Source organism: Manis javanica, chromosome 7 (assembly GCF_040802235.1).
Source record: "Manis javanica isolate MJ-LG chromosome 7, MJ_LKY, whole genome shotgun sequence".
Classification (NCBI taxonomy): Eukaryota; Metazoa; Chordata; class Mammalia; order Pholidota; family Manidae; genus Manis; species Manis javanica.
Genome location: NC_133162.1, coordinates 16,205,227 through 16,220,975, shown reverse-complemented (window position 1 = coordinate 16,220,975; position 15,749 = coordinate 16,205,227). Strand labels below are relative to the sequence as shown.

Here is a 15,749-nt window from a genome sequence, read left to right as displayed (position 1 = left end):
CCCAGAACTCAATGCCAAATAGGAAAAGACAGACGAGTGAATTAGTTATTGTCTGGCTTTAAAGAGCCCATGGCCTAGTTGGTGGGGGTGCACGGATATTAGAACAGCCAATAGGACCTGCTGGGGCCTCTTTAAGGCTCACCACCCACTCTTTTTTTTTGCCTCCTCTTTTGATGCCTCGGCTGCCTCCTGCCTTTCCCCCCATGCATCCTCCGCCTCCTCTGCATTTCTTCCTCCCAGGGTGACCTAATCCTCTCCCTTCTCTTCAGTGATTACCTCTGTTTGGATGCCATTTATTAAAATTGGGATTGAAATTACCGAATCAATTGAATGTCTATTATGTACATTTGGTGAGACACACTCTGATCTCAAACAGACCACCCAGGAAATTCCTCCTGGGGTAGATAACATGCTGACCAAGAGACAAGAGTCTCTGTCCAGTTGTCAAGAATGTCATTTAATTGCTTTCCTGGGACAGATAAACTTAGGGTGAGCCTGGGCAGCGGGAGGAAGATTTCATTGTGTCACAAGGCTCCCTCTAAAAGTCAGCCACTTTCCCTACACTTTTCAGACCAACCAGGAATCTTGCTAATTGAATACTGTCCCATTATTTGACCAGATCATGCTTTTCCAGGAAGGACAGAGTAATCCAATTTGTGCTGAAATGTCAGCCCAAGCTGCAGATACTCTTTTGGTATGAGCTGTAGCATTTTCTTTGGCTGTTGTCGACAGTGTGGTTGCTGAACTCTGAAAGCTATCTAAGGCATTTGGCATGCATCCTCATCTGCTTGAAGCAGTATGACTCTCAGCCTGTTGTTTTGCTGAGAAGTCATGCTTTCTGGTTTTCTCTGGCATAGTTGGCTGGGTGTTTTAAGGGGACAGATTAATTTCTCCCTAAACTACATGAAAAACCTCATAGAAAGAATGATCTTTACTTAGGATATGGTTGTCATCCCATAAAAAAGTATTCAGTTGTTTCAACTCTTCATTCACTCATTCTTCCATAAACATCTGGGGAATGCTTACGATGTCCTAGGCGTCCTTCTGGGTGCTGGGAGGACAGCACAGAACAAGCCATTCTGAGCACGTGACATCCAAGTTAGGATCCAAGTGATACAAAGGAGGCAGACATGCAAAAATCTGGGTGCAGAATGTCCCAGGCAGAGGGAGCAGCAAGAAAAGGCTTCCAAAGAGAGAAAGAGTTTGGTTTGTTTGGGGATCAAAGAAAGGACAGTGTTTCTGGAACAGAGTGGCTATGGGGGACACGGTATGTGATGATGAGGTCCAGAGAGGTAGACAGGAACTAGATGACATGGGGCCTTGGGATTCTATTCTAAGGGCAATGATGAAGCACTGGAGGATTTTTGAGTAGGAGAGTGAAGAGCAGATCTGATTTTTAAAGGATTTCTCTGGCTGCCTTATAGGTGAATAGGCAGGAAGAGTGGATCGATCAAACAAGAAAAAAACTTCAAAATTCTAGATGAGTAATGAGGGTATTTGTACTAGGGTAGCGGCAGAGGAGTGGAAGAAAAGTTGAGAGATGCAAGATATATTTGGGAAGTCATACTTTCTGGATTGGTGTGTGGGTAGGAGAAAGTGGGTGAGAAAAATCAAAGATGGTTTTGGGAGGACAGTGCTATTAACAGAGATTCAGGACACCATGTGTCATCAGGTCCCCAGGCACCGCTGGCACCTTCAGCATGCTGCTTTTCTTGGGCCAATGATACGTGATCCTTTTGGTTTCATGTTGCATCAATGCAGGAATAAATTTCCAGTAAACTGTAAGAAGCAGTGAATTGAGACCTGGAGATTATTTTCTTCCTAGGAAGAAGAGAAGATGAAGAGAAAAATTAAACCTTACTGAGTATCTATTGCATATAAAATAATTAGGAAATTGCCTAAGATGTCACTTTTGAAGCACTGTTTCATTTTTATCATTGCTGATAATAAAAACTGATGATAAATGGTCTTCAGTGAGTGCTGGCTAAGTGTCAGGCTTGGCTGTAAGTGCTTAATATATATTGTTTCATCTAGTCTTTTCACAATCCCAGAGATAAATTGGAGATTTTATTCTACTTTTAGGTGAAGAAACTGAGGCTTAGAGAGGTAAAGTAACTGCTTAAGTTCACACAGCAAGCAAGTGGCAGAGCATGGACTGAAACCCAGGTCCCTTGACTCCTGGTCTGTGCTCCTAAGCACCCCACACCCCAGTTCCCCTTGGGCCATTGGCTCAGATCCCAAGCCATCCACAAGGCTGGAATAGGGGTATCATCATAGCTGAATGGACATCCAACCACAGGCAGCAGGATGCATCTACATGACACCAGCTGACAGTCTACGATGGTGATTACATTCAGTCTCTCATGAGCAAAACACACTACCAGCGCTCCAGGAACAAACTCATTATGGACTGAGGCTGCTGGGAAGGCCTTTTGTTGGAAATGGGGTAGTACTTCCCACCTCAGGAGAGAAATTAGAAATGTTTGGAGGCAATTTTGCTTGACCTGGTGATTGACATTTAGCATGTGAGTATGTGGGGAGAGGGGGGTGAATGCTAAAGATTCTGGGGCTGAAGCACCACCCCAAATGCCAAGAGCACCACTGAGACCCTGGACCACTGGGTGAGTCTCTGAACTCTAAATACTGAGTGGGAGGCATTCTCTTCTTAAGTGCCAGAAATTATCGATGGTCACTGACTGTGCTAACAGAGCCTGATTTAGGATTCGGACTGAGGATCTACTTTTGCCTTCAGAGATCTTATTAAACCTTGGACAAATCAAAGTAAACTTGGAGTGTCTGGTAGGCTGATGTGTTTTCCCCTTTTTCTTCCACTTCTTTTCCTTCTTTTTTTTTTGGCTAGTGAGACGAGTACTTAACTGGGAAGCTACAGCTGGTACAGCTGGTATTACAGTCCACTTGAGAGCCCTTAATGAAGAATATCTGATTATACAAGGAAACTAGAATCTGTTTGTTTTCTGCTCATTTAATTTGATGTTTTAATGATGCTGCAAGTTATTCGAAATATTCTATTTCAATATACCCTTTATTTATTGTACTTGTACCCTGAGGCATGTTGGCAAAGAGTGACATGTTTAAAAGTCTGCCCTCAAATAATAAATTTCCATTGGAAACCAGAAGCAGGAAAGTTTTATATTAGGAATGCTTCAGAATATTTTGAAAAAATTAGTCAAATTGAATTCCAGAGATAAGCACAGGACACTTTAAAAGATTTTTAACTCTTAATTTTTAGGTATATATATTTTTTTCATATAAAAAACCAACTAGAAACAGAGCAATGTTGTGGGGCAGATAAATGGAGACAGTGGACTCTAATTCCTCTGCATTCTGGATTGCAAACTCCCAGAGCCCAAGACCCTTATCTGTTCATCTTCTCCTACATGCCTAGAACCCAGATACAATTTGGCATATAGTAGCTGCTCAGTAAACATTCCTTAGCATGGTAGGCAGGATAATGGCCTCCTAAAATGTCCAAGTCCTAATCCCCAGAACCTGTGAATATGTTATATTACATGGCAAAGGGGAATTAAGGTTCCAAGTGGAATTAAGTTTGCTAATCAGCTGACCTGAAAATAGGGAGATTATTCTGGATTATCTGGGTGAGCCCAGTATAATCACAAGTGTCCTTAAAAGTGGAAGAGAGAGGCAGAGGAGAAGTTCCTCTCCTCTAACGCAATGTCAGAAGGACTCAATCCTCCTTTTCCAGCTCTGAAGTTAGAGGAACAGGGATCCAGGCCAAGGAATGTGGTCAGCCTCTAGAAGCTGGAAAAGGCAAGGAAATGAATTCTCCCCTAGAGCTTCCAGGAAAAAACTCAGTCCTGCAGATACCTTGAGTTAAACCCCATAAGACCTGTGTTGAAATTCTAACCTACAGAACTGTAAGGTAATAAATTCATTTTGTTTTAAGTGATAAAGTTTGTGGTAAACTGTTACAGCAGCAGTACAAATGAATGCATCTTGTGAGTGAACTCCAGTCCCATTTATTCACCTATGTAATAAGCACTTCCTGGAAGACCTGCCATTAATCTCCAGGTCCCATAACAGGTACATATCAATGTGATTATCAGTGCCCCTTGCCACTTCAGGACCTTTGCCCAAGCTCTTCCCTCTGCCTGGAGCTCTTCTTTCATTACCTTTGTTTTATTACCTGAGTATGCATTCCTAGATCCTCTAGTTTAGTGTCATTTTTGATTATGTCTTATAAGTTTTTGTTTATCCACAGATTCCTCCTCTGTCTCTTTCTTCTCCCCTTGCAATTTATTTGTGAAAAAACTCAGCTTGTTTGTTCTGTAGAGTTTCCCACAGTCTATATTTTGCTGATTGCATCCCCTTGGTGTAATGGAACTTGTTCCTCTGTTCTCTGAGTCTCCTATGAATTGAGAATTGGCTTTTAAATCTTGATTGGATTAAGATTCAAAATTTTTTTGACTGTTTGTTGGCAAGACTACATTGTAGAAAGTGATGTGTACTCTATCAGGAGGCATATAATGTCTGGCTGTCTCTCTGTTCGGTGTTAACAGTCTCTGATGCTCAATATCTAGATTTATTCATTCATTGTAAATGTTGCAAAATGGCAACATCTAATTGATATTTTTTTCTTTATTAGCTAGAATATTTCCAAAAAGAAACTTGCCTTCAACTTCGATTTGTTACCCAAAGATGCAATTTGTATTGAAAGGCAGAATAAATGTTTGATGCATTTCCTGTATTTGCCAGGTTTCAAATGAATGATTTGGCACTCTAACAGTCTTATAAATAATTGCTTAGTGTCTTCCTATCCCCTAACATGTACCCCCCCAATCCCTAAGAAAGCAAGGCCTGGGTTGGTTTTAGTCACCAAAGAATCCTAGGGCCAAATATAGCTTATTACACAATCAATACTTGTTAGATATTTATTGAATGAAAAGTGAGCGAATAGAGTCAATTCTCTCTTCATTCTTGTCTCTTCCATTTCACTGCCCCTTCAATTTATTTTACATTCTCCTTTAGTTACAGGCAGCTAAACCATGGGTTAGTAGGATTTGGATCAAAAACATAAAATAAGTGAGAATATACCCTCAGAGGCACCAAAAGAGGCTGCTCTACAGTGACTAAAAACCAAAACTACCAATTTAGAGGATTTAATGTGGATATCTTGCAAGAGACCCAAATGGGGTTTATAAACAATGCTACTTGATGTTTTTACTTGTCTTCTAAGTTGATGTCACTTTAGGGGGCTTCCAAATGAGATCCCTAAGAAGATGTAGCCTTATAATAGCTAAGAATTAACTAACAACAGAGCCTGCCTTTTGAATAGCTCAAAGTGATTCCATATTGGATATTCAGTTCATCCTTGAACATACCCCTGTGAGGGGCACAGACTATGAGATTTACAGGGCGGGACAGGGCTTATCATTTTGTATTTAAAGTTGGCCCAGGGAATAAAGAGACCCACCAGTGTTTCATGGGGGAAACAATTAAGGTTGGATATTCATCCACATACTGGATTAGGTTCTAAGTAGCTGGTAGAATTTGGAGCTGGAATGGACATTAGAGATCATTAATGGCACCATCTATATCTGTTATGTATTGGCAAAATAATGTATGATAAACAGTTGTGAATTTGGTGACTCATAATAACAAGCATTTGTTGCTCTCATGTCTGAGGTCAGCAATACTGCTGATCTTGGCTGGACTCATTGACATGTCTGAGGGTTGGCTGGCTATTGGCTGGTCGAGGCTGACCTTGGCTGAGGAGACCTATATGACTCGGCTTTGCTCCATGTATCTCTCATCCCCCATGATGCAAGGTTAGAGAAACACCGAAGCTTCAGGAAGCCCCCACTCAGAACTGGTACATTGTCACTTCTGCTGTGTTCTAATGACTAGACAAGTCACCAACTCTGCTGGCCGTTATGTTAATCTCCTTCTCATTTCATTACCTTTGTTTTATTACCTGAGTGTACATTCCTAGATCCTCTAGTTTAGTCTCATTTTTACAAGACCAGCCCAGATTCAAGGAGTGGGTAGATGGAGTCTGCCTCTTAGGTGAGAGGAATTGCAAAGTCACTTGACAAAGAACACAGATTAGGATGATGGAGGTGAAGAACTGGGAGGGTCTTAGTGTAGTCAGTCAACTACCACACTGTCTTGTTTTACAGAAAAGCAAACTGAGTTTCACAGGAGGGTCAGTGACTTGCCCAAGGTTATTCAGCAGAATGGGGACTAGAGTCTAAGATTCTTACCTCCCACTATTGGTCTTTCCTTTGACCCCACAGGCTCCAATTAAAGGCAAAAGCATGTGAAAAAAATTGGCATTCATTCAGTCATTCAGCAAGCAATTCTTGCTGTTCCTTGCCGCTGCCTGCTAGGCACTGAGCTCACTAGTGGCTGCAGCATGCCTCAATGGAGGCCTCCCTCTGAGCTCCAAGCCTGGGTATGGCTCAGGTTCACTGTTGTGCAATGTATGGAGCCAGAGGAAAGACCCTATCCCTGGGGGCAGGTCTTCTCTGCTGAACCACTTGCTTCATCCCCTGTGAGAGATACTGCTGCCTGGCAAGACTAAGATCAGCAAAATTAGGGGCATAAAGGGACAAGAAGACTCACATTGTCTTCCCCCTCTTTCTGATATTTCTTTCTGTTATTCTCCTCCCCCTCGTCCACTTTCTAAAAGAACTCTTAGGAAAGGTTGAGAGAATATTAGCCATTTGTATTTGAGTGTGAATTTCAGCCCAAAGATTACTTTTCCCTTTTACTCAAGGTTTGCTTCTGGATAATAGATTTCCAGCAGGTCGTGGAAGAGGTTCCCCCCCTGTCCTTCCTTGGCACCCTAGAGGGTACACCCATAGGAGGCACCCATTCCGCTGGGAAAGGAAACTACCCTTGACCTGTTGAATAAGCTTCTTCATTTTTCTGTTTTGAATGGGTGGTCACCTCAGTGTCCCTGGAATGATACCCCTTCCCTTATCATCCAACAGGTGGTTTTAGCAAAAGTGAGTTTTTGTACTAGAGTTTCCCTCGACTCAAGGGGAAAATAACACAGTCATTTTGGGGGTCTGTTTAGTCTCAAAGGGAAACAACTTACTAATTAGGGTAAGAGTCTTTACAAAAATATGTTTTCGATTCCACTGATGGTCAGTTACAAGCGATAACACTGTTAAATGTAGTGCCTAATAAATCTGGAAAAACTACCCAATAAATGTAAGTAATAACAATGATTAACAATAAATTAAATGCAGAGAACCAGGAATGTACCACATTATTTTTAACTAGTTTGGGCCATCGGGTTCTGATTATTCAGTTTGTCCTGTGCACCTGGAGTTTATTAGAGTGTAATACAAACTAAACGGTCCCTCAGAGAGGCCACCGAAAGGACTTTAGTATAAAACAATATACAAGTTTAATAGCGGTAACTGACCTTTCTTTCTTTTACAAAAACATATCTTTGTAACTCGAGCCCCAAGGAAATGTAATGCTTTTTACCTAATCCTGATTGTTAATTTTCCTTTTATTTAATTTAGAAGGTTTCATTTGTTTCATGAGATAGGAAGATACAATTTATATTCAATAATTCTTCCTGCTCTGGAAAGCAATCCAAATGGCTAAATATTTCTTTCCTTCTGCCGTGTCTATTATAAGAAGAGGAAAAGCAGGCGAGCGATACACTCACTAGTAATGGCAGCTGGTTAAAACCCACATTTTAAAATAGCCAAATGAAATGGGTACATGTGTTTATAATCAAGGTGCATTTGACTAATTTTCCCTAAATCTTTGAATATTACTCATTCTCAAATGCCAGAAAATTGGGCTCTTTCTCCGTTGAAGAAAGGAAGGCAATGCCAGGCTCTCTGATGGGGAAACTTTTCTGTAATTTCCCTGAATGCTTATCTTTCAGATGCTATCTACAGGGACTACCACATTTCAGTGACAGAATCCTCCAACTTTAGAAAAACTGTCGGTAGATGTTTTCCTCATTTTGAAGTTTTTCTAATATGTTCCTAAGGTTTTCTAGAAGCAGGGTATTTCAGTGCTCCTGTGTCTGGGGGTTTCTCCTTCCAGCCCACACTCTGAACCCCAAGGTGAATGTGTTTGCAACCGAGAGAATCTTTACTAGAGTCAAGGCCTGTAAATGTCTGAAACTTGAGGTGCCCCCAACAAACATGAGGTCTGGCAAATAGTCCATAAAACGCTGCCTTCAAATAATTAAATGAAATGGTCACCGGGGAGGGCAGCCACAGCATCGCCCAGGGGCGTCAACAGAGCACGACACTATTTTCTTTAGCCTGCTCATCAGTGTGGTTGGCCTCAGACCCCGCACACCCCCTTTGGTGGAGCCCCGAATCTCATATCTCACTGGTTAACAGCCTTCATTTTATAATCAAAACCATTTTTTGTTCAGAAGCTGGTCTTCATCTCAAAAAGACTGAGGGCGTTCAACTTACATTTAGAAGAGGAATTCTGCTCCAAAGGGAGGGAGGCTTGACTTTCTGTTCCAAAGGTTCACGTCAAGCAAGAGGTGGATAGATTTCTCTACCTGGGCTCTGAAGGAGCGTCGTGAACTCGACCCGGCTGCTGGCTTGACTGGGTGGAAATAGAGTGGAGGTTGGAGGGAGGGGAGAGAGAGATGGAATTCCTAGATGCTGTAGGAATCTCTCAGAAGAACACGACTAGCTAGCTATACCAGGATTGGACTGAGAAGTGGGTGTAGCTCATCATGAAGACCCCTGACCTCTCCTCAACTGCTTGTTATTCCCTTAGGATTGCCTTGGTGCCATCCCTGTGCTAGATGCTGCCATGCGTTTACAAGGACTCCAGGGTGCAGGCACTATGAACCCCTCCCCCTGACGTCCCAGGAGTTCCCCAGGGGCTTCCTACCACGTTTTGGAGCCAGCAGAAGACAGCCAGTTGTGGGGACTGAAATGGCACCACTCAGCCCCCCTGCTGTGAGGAGCATAGTGACTGGGGGCCCCTGCAGGATCCAGCACTGAGTTTGTGCTGAGGCCACACTTCCTGTGGGCTGCTTCCGGCCAATGACTGAGTGGGGGTACTCTCAGAGGCCCATTTCTGAGAGAGCCAAGACTCTTCCGACAGGCAACTCTGCTTCAAGGAGTCCCCATTAGCCTCCCCCCAAACCAGTTTTGGAATTGTACTGCTGTCTGAGACATCCCCCATCTTCCCCCGTTCCACAGGGCCCAGACCTGCATTGCAGACCGAAGGCCCCCCTCTTCCTCCTTCACAGACATTTCTCCAATAAATCCCTCTCACATCTAGTCCTGTCGTAGAGTCTGCTTTGCAGAAGATTCAAAATATCGTGCCAGTTAAGACAGCAACTCCTTTCCCCATGGCTAACATGGGCTCTGGACTTCACTTTTCTATTGTTCTAGGTCCTGCAACAGCCTTGGCAGGCAACCTGAGAGTCTAAGGAAGAAGTGATTCCTTTTCTGAGCCAGCTGTCCCTGTAGGAAGATCACACCCTGCTCCTGACCCTGCCTGTTTCCTTGGGCACCTGTGGCCAGGTGGCCTTTCTCCCCCACCTCTACTCTGAAGCCTGCTTCTGCCTGGTTGCTGTCATTACCTTTCACCCAAATGGGGTCCCCTGCTTATGTTAAAGGGGCTTAGGGGACCCTGGCTCTGTATTTCTCAAGTTCAACTCTGCTCCTCTCTGGATAGAACCTTTCCTCAGTCCTCCAAAGTCTGACTAGAATCTCTCCCTTCTCAGATTGGAGGAAGTTCTGAGGACTGACATGGACAGGATTGGGAACCACACAGAGTAGGTTTAAACCCCAGCTCTGTGACTTAACTGCTGTGTGGTCTTGGCAAGTTACTTAACCTCTCTGAACTTCCGTTTCTTTATTTGTAAAATAATAGCACTGTCTAATTTGTAGGATTCTCAGACAGATTAAATGAGGTATTTAATACAAAGCACTTAGCTTATAGCCTGGCACATGTAAGTGCTCCATTAACAGTAGCTATGTCTTGTGATTCGAACTATTATACTGTTATCTGATTAAGATCTCTAGGGATCAAAGATACAAGTCCAGATCACTATTTGCACTAGTTTTATAGCTTCGTTTACTTCTAAGAAAATCAGAGGGTTGCTTACCAAATATAATATCAATAAGGACCTCCATATTTAGGGTCAAATTTTCTTCCCCAGGATTTGGTAGCTTGGGGAGGTTGGTGAGCTTCTTCATTTAAGTCCAAAAGAAATCTTGGCAGTTTGAATGTAACCGTCCATTTTTGTTGTTGGGTAACTCCTCTGAGAGGCTGTAGAGGAGAGGAGAACCTCTACATTTAATACTTTGCTTCTGAGAAGAGCTTGAAGCATCTTTGCATCCTTCAAAGAAAACAAAAATGGTGCTCCCAGTCCCCCTCTCCCCCAGTTGTTTTTTGGAAATGAAAGTCAGGTTCTTAACAAAGAAGAAATTTTATTAAAGAGAAGCCACTTTCACTCACCAGATATTCGGGGTAATTGCCCTCATTCCTTTAGAACTTCGCTAAGCTTCCCAGGCAAAGAGTGTGTCTATTTGCCGATAAGACGTGGAACGTTCTTCAGACTTGGCTGTCCCCCTGTTTCCTCTGACACAGTACAGTTTCATGTTGGAACCATTATTTCCTGTACATTGCAGCCAATAAGATAATCACAATAGATGATTTGGTCTCGGTCTTATGTAAGTAAAGTTTCCATGCCATCAGACATGGAGGGAAACACAGTCCAGGTTTAATTTTGAGTGACTTTGGATGAGACCCTGGCTCTGGGCTTGCACCGGAGTTATCCAAGCTGTTCTTTCATCACGCCTCTAGAAAGCCAGTCCTAAGTTTCTCCAGCTCATCTGTACATTCTTGATCCTGCCTCTAACATTTTATTTCGAATTCCCCCCATGGCCTCAGCGAAAGTTCCCGGCAGAGATTGATTGCAGGGCACGACCCAAATTTGTAACTGGCCACAAAATGCTGTAAAACAAAGTTCACTGAATACCTTCCAGCTGATTGTAAGTGATTTTTGAAAAAGATCTGGATATGTTTTTCTCCTTTTCTTCTTTTTTCCATATAAAATATCTGAAAGGAAGGACTTCTTGCCAAGCTCTGATTTTTGTAACATCATCGGTAAAGCATGCTAAGTGACAAAATGGACCACATGGAATTGCAGTGGTGGCTGCAGCTCTGCCTAGCAGGGGGATTTTTGTTTGCCAGGATGTCACTACTAACAGAGAATAAGGGCAGCGAGTAGGTGTGGTACAAGGGAGGCCAGACTTCTGGGTTCTAGAAAGTCTTGGAAAATTTCTTATTCTCCCTACTGGGCATTTTCCTCACTTGTAAAATGCAGAAGACCATTTGCCAAGCTATATGTTTGTGGAACACTGGAATTTTTTTCTGAAAATGGAATAAGACAGGGCTTTTCCAGATCTGCAAAATGTAATTAAATTACTTGAAAGCGGCTTCTCAACTTCAAGCTTTTGCCGTCATATTCCTCTTACACCATTCATACCTGCTATCTGCCACAAATGAGCAAACATCAAAAATGCTCATGAAAAAATTAACTATGCTCTTGAAGAAAGAATTGACTGTGGTGTCCTAAATACACGTTCAGTCATATTATTGTCAGTGAAGTAGTTCCTGGCTCATACTATGGAATGGAATATATCAAAATATATTTGCTGTAAGATTCAGGCATGTCTGGGCCTTTGGGGAGACTGTGGGCTGGTCCCTCCAAGCTCTGTTTTGGGAGGATTTCAGGAGCTGCCTGGTTACAAGCTTGTCCTAAGAAAGAGATAGTGAGAGTCATGAGTCAGGGCCAGTGCGCAAGTGGGGGGTAAGAGGGAAGATTCTCTCAGACATCTTTTCATTCCACCTCCAAAATCTTATCCTTGTGGCCACTGGTGTGGGGTCTCTGTTGGAGCTAACAGTGAAAGCACCACACACCTAAGGCCTCAATGGCACCGGTGCTGGGGTTTTAACAACCTCAGAAGGATGGGTCCTGCCTCCACATCAGCAGAGCTGGTGCAGACTCTGGCTGTCTTCAGTGGGCAGGGGTATTGGCACTGACACCCTCCAGTCAGATACCGTCAGGATTTGTAATACCGTCACAGGCCTGTGAGCATCAGAAGTCACACTGATGATGTCTACAGGAACCGGCAGCAGGGCTGACTTTATAGGGCATTGGCAGCCTTGGAGGGAAAACGCGATGACCCACTGTGACATATGCTGGGCTGGGGCATAGAGGAGCAGTTTCTCTATCCTGTGGACAAGAGAGAGCCATAGAGAGCCTTTGGAAGAGGGACTCTTGGTCAAAATTAGTTTTCTGAATGGTGCTCTGGCCTGGTATAGAAAGGTTAAAGGGACGAGCAGAGGAGGCTGGAGGCATGGACACCACTGGGAGGTTGTTTACAATAGTTTGCTTTAGCAATTCACACTGAAGGCCTGAGCAAGGCAGAAGGTCAGAGGGTGCCATAGGAAGACTTAAGTGGCCACCATCACCAGTTGAGGGAGGTCTTACCTAATCCCCAGAGAGTATCTAGACACTAGGTGAGTCATGGGTCTCATGTTTTCAAGGTTTATGCCATGCATCTGGTGAGGCACACCAGAACTGACTGGATTATCATCAAGGAACCAAGCAAACACTGCTACCAAGCCAGGCCATTGCCCTGACTTAGTGCCAAGCTGCCTGTCCTCTGGGGCTCCTTTACATTAGAAGGAATCAAAGATAGGGCAGAAATGGCCTGCAGTCAATGGGCAGTGGACTGTTCTGGTATCCTGGGAAATCCCTGGGGCCTTCTTTGGGTATAACAGGTGCCAGAACCAGTATAGCAACCAGGGATCCAGCTCCTGTGCAAACTGTGTCTTCCCTTCCACCGGAGGCTTCCATCAGATGGAAGTAATCATAGGGTAGACTTGGCTTGAGCCATTTCCCTAGAGCTAGGAGCTTAGCCTCCCAGTTATAAGCACTGACACAATCCTAGTTATCTTATTTCATTTTTTATCTCTTTTCATTTGGGGATAAAGGATTCTTTTTCTGGTAGAGCCAGGAGCCCCGAGTCCCAATCCTGGCCTTTCCACTGACTAGTTACACTTACCTGGATCAGCTGTTTTCTCTGTACAACAGGCAACTTGGACTAGGTGATAGCAAAGACCCTGTCCAGCTTAAACCCTCTGCTTTTTAACTCTAGAACAGTTACATTCCCTGTTTATGCTAAAGAGAAATGACTTGACCATTTCAGGTCACATCAGTGAGGAAATATGAGTAGAGGTTAGGACTCACACTCTGGGCTTGGGACTTCACTCTGCGATGAACTGATTGTGGCCTCGAGCAAGTGCCTTAACCCGTCTGACTTTTAGTGTCCTTTTCTATAAACTAGGGTCCAGAGTATCTACGTTAGGGTTGAGATAAACCTTTGACACAGGGTGTGGCACACATGAAGCCCTCAAGCAATGATGGTGCTGGCACTGGTGGTGGTGGTGGTGGATGTAACCCATTTGAAGTGCAGCAAGGCATCCTGACGTCTGATTGTGTGTCTGGAGGGAGTTAGAAACACCTCCTGGGTCTTTCCCTCCCCCGGGTGGAGTCGGATCATGATCTGGGAGGCAGTCCTCTTTGTCCTGTGCAAGCTGAGGCTCACCCAAGGGGAACTTCAGATCCCAGGCAGGAAGAGAAATCTGCCATTTTGCTTTTAATATTAAAGAACCAGGACATGTGCACTGTATAAAACAGAAGGTACAGACAAAAAAATAAGAGATAAAGAAAGCACAAACCCACTCTGGTAGGCTAAATAATTCCTGTCTATTCCCAAAAGATAGCTATGTCTGAATCACCAGAACCTGTGAATATGTTGCCTTGCATGGTAAAAGAGACTTAATCATATTTACTTAAATATCATTAAGTTAAAAATGCTGTGATGGGAACTTTACATTTCCCTGTATGGCCCTGGAAGACGGCTGGTTAGCCAGAGACTGGTAAGATTCCTCAAGGGAGGAACAACCTAAGACAGGCACAGTCGCAGGGGGGCCATCAGGTGAGAAATTGGGGATCAACAGAGAAGAGGCTTAGAACCTCACCCACCCTGTTTTGAGAGAAATCTTCTGCATCCGTGGATGTTTTGTTGCCCTTGTCTAGCTTGGATTAATACTTAGTCTATAGGCACAGACCTGATCATCTACCCTTGCCTTCTTATAGCACTAACTTAAGCTTTCTATCTTTATCTTACATGTACCTACCATTTCAGCATTTTATTTAAAAAAAAAAACATTAGGGAGAAATGTGGGATTCACATATAAATCAAGTATAAAAATCAAATGAATAATCATATCTGGCTTGATTGTTTATAGTTCATGATGTGTGATCAAAACCGAAAGTTTCTGTGATATGACTGCCCTTGCACTGTTCACCATGTAAGAACTTATTCACCATGTAAGAACTTGTTCGTTATGCTTCAGAAGATTGGAGACTGTTGAGAATTAGGCTTGGGGTTGATTAATGATTGTGCATTGAGTCCCCTATACAGAATTTTATTGTTGTTAACAACCATTTGATCAATAAATATGAGAGATGCCCTCTCAGAAAAAAAAAATATATCACACAAACACACACACACAAAAATGTTGTGATGGGAAGATTATCCTAGATTTTCTGGTGGGCTGAATATAATCACAGGGGTCTCTATAAGAGGGAGGCAGGCTGGTCAGAGTCAGAGGAGGCACTGTGATGATGAAACAGAGCTTGGAGTGATGTGGGGCTAAGAACCAATGAACACAGGTGGCCCTTAGAAACTGGAAAAAGCATAAGAATGGACTCTCCCTAAAACTTCCAGAAGGAGCCTTTGATTTTATCCCAGTGGAACAGTTTCCACACTTCTGAATTCCAGAATTACAAGATAAAATCTGTGTTGCCACAAGTTTGTGGTAATTTGTTACAACAGCAATAGGAGACTAATACATATGCCTCTCACCTAAGATCACAAATGTAATTTAGTATGTGTGCATATCCTTCCAGATCTTTACACACACATGCACACAAACACATTTTCTTTAATTTTAAGCAACATAGTATCATGCTATGCATAATCTTTCATAATCTACTTTTTTACATCAACTGTCTCCACCTTCCCATTTTAGTAAATTTTCATTTCTTCTAAAGGCCAGACCATATTTGCATTCCCCAAACTGATCCCAAATATTCATTACAAGTGCTTGTCCAAACCACTATATAAATCAGTATTGCACATTGCATTTAATAACTATGCCCTTCAAATCTCATTAAATCTAGGATTTCCCTTTTCTTCATCACTGATCTGTTGAAGAGATCAGGCCAGAGGGTCCTGCAAAATGTTCTACTGTCTAGATTTGTTTGGTTGCTTCCTTGTGGTGGCATTGCACTTGTTCCCCTATCCCCTGTGTGTCTAAAGGCTTGATGGATTCGATTAAACACTTTGAGCAAAAATACAACGTAAGTGATGCTGTGTATTATTATATGTGTATCACATAACTTCTACTTGATCTACTAGACTATTTGCTTTCCAAAGGACTGTTCCAGGACCACAACACCAGGTGCTGTGTGAGGTGTCAAAGAAATGAGTATTCATTCTGATTCTGTTAGACTAATTATTTTAAAAGAATACCACTTCTAGGAACTACTTAAATTTAAAGTAACTCATTTGCCAGCCTAATGGAGCAGAGCCCCAACTCATCTCCAGAGGAGGGAAAACCATGGGATACAAACTCACAGACCACATTCAAACTTATAAATTACTGGGAATTAC

The 15,749-nt window shown here is 42.9% G+C and overlaps 1 long non-coding RNA gene across 1 annotated transcript; it reads right to left on the bottom strand.

Moving 5' to 3' along the window:
* Positions 1–451: 451 nt before the first annotated feature.
* Positions 452–8,728, bottom strand: LOC140850555 (uncharacterized). Its single transcript, XR_012133489.1, has 3 exons — positions 8,439–8,728; positions 1,694–1,821; positions 452–1,051 (listed from the first exon to the last, which is right to left on the bottom strand). It is a non-coding gene; the product is annotated as an uncharacterized lncRNA (long non-coding RNA).
* Between the last annotated feature and the right edge of the window lie 7,021 nt (positions 8,729–15,749).